Source organism: Humulus lupulus, chromosome 3 (assembly GCF_963169125.1).
Source record: "Humulus lupulus chromosome 3, drHumLupu1.1, whole genome shotgun sequence".
In the NCBI taxonomy this organism is placed as follows: Eukaryota; Viridiplantae; Streptophyta; class Magnoliopsida; order Rosales; family Cannabaceae; genus Humulus; species Humulus lupulus.
The window spans coordinates 223,526,257-223,527,980 of NC_084795.1; positions in this window are offsets into that span (position 1 = coordinate 223,526,257).

Consider the following 1,724-nt stretch of genomic DNA (forward strand, 5'->3'; position numbering starts at 1 on the left):
TCATGAAGATCCAGCAAATCCAGAGCGCAACCACTCAACCGGAGAAGGAGTCATCATTCAGCCAAGGAGCAAGCGTCAACCTGAAGAAATCCTGGCGGAAAGGACGGTCACCACTGATCGTAAAAAGCATAAATAGTATCTGGTAAAATGGAAGGGGCTCGCAGATGACGAGATCAGTTGGGAGAGGGCGGAAGACTTGAAGAAGCTCACGAAGAAGATTGAAGATCTACAAGCTACTTCATCGAGGACTCCGAAGAATTAAGTGGGGGAAAGTGTGGCGTGCTACCCCTTTGGCACACCCACATGGGGCCATTTTGTAAGTGAGCATGCCTTTGTGCTTGATCATTAGTCAAGTCTTGCACCAAGCAACCTCATGAGATAGGGTAGTGGTAGTTTTGTAATTATGCATATGTCTCCCAGACAAAAATCATATATGTTACTGTGAAGACCTTATTTCCCTAGAAGGCTCCTTAGGGGGACGTGACCTGGTGACTTAGGGAAGCACCATGGCCATCAGCAGATAGGGGCCAAAGCTGTGTACTCCCTTGCCCTATCAAGGCCATATATTAATAAAATGATATTTATCCATACTTTCCCCTCTGTGCTTCCTTGTTGCCTATGTGTTACTTGTTTGTTATCTTCGTTGGGCCATTGCGTGCCACTTGCCTTGTTGTGTGCTTTGTGTTGTGTGGACGTTCCTAGGAATGACTTGCTTTGTGCTTGCTCATACTTTGTTATTGCCCGTTGCATGTCTGAGATGTGTATGTGGCTAACCACTGAGTTTGTTTGCCTGCAGGTGTGTGTTGTAGGCTGACTTGCTAGCTTGAAGAGTCTGCAAGTGTTGCACGTTCTGTCTACTTGGAGTACCCAAATAGCCGGCCCGTGACACAGCGCGCCCCCATGTACCCAGAAATCCCTGGGTTTCCAGCGTGCTTCCCCAACCTCCAACCAAAAAATCCAACTAATTATGCTCCCAACTTCCAACAAAATTTCAGGAGCGAGTCCCAGGACTCCTAACCATATAAGCATATTATATCATAGAAAACTCTACTGAAACTTCCAATCCAACCATCAACAATTCACCACTTAAGAACCTAAACCAATTGATCATCTAATAGAAACCAGACAAAATCCTTACCTCAATGGCAGCTAAAACCTCAGCTTCAATCTTTCAATCCTTGAGTTTAAATTCCCAAGCTTCCTAGCTAAATTCCCTGGATTTATCCTTCAGTTCATCAAGAATTCTTCAAGCATAAGGAGGGAGAGGGAAATCGTGTAAGAGGAAAGGGAGAGAGAGTTTGGAGTATTCCTAATGTTTATGGTGGGTTTTGATTACTCTTAGAGCCTTAGCTGATCTCACCCTTAATCTAAACAATGACTAAAATGCCCCCCTTGAATTACTTAGCCCTTTAATTTGTCTAAGGGTAAAATAGTCTTTTACCCGATTCTCACTAATTCCTCAAGTGTTCCTAACATTTACCAATTAATCTTGTCGTGTCCAGTGAATTACTAAATACTTATTCATTACCTTATAAATCCCAAAACATTCCCTAAATTCCCAAAATACCCCTAGGCTCCCCTGAGCCGGGTATTTAAACTCCGCTGTGACTATTTCGCTAATCCACTCACTTGGACCATCTCGAACCATATACTGCAAATATATCCACATAAGAATGTGGTCTCAACCATTTGTCACATATAATCTCATTTATGCCCCTCAACGA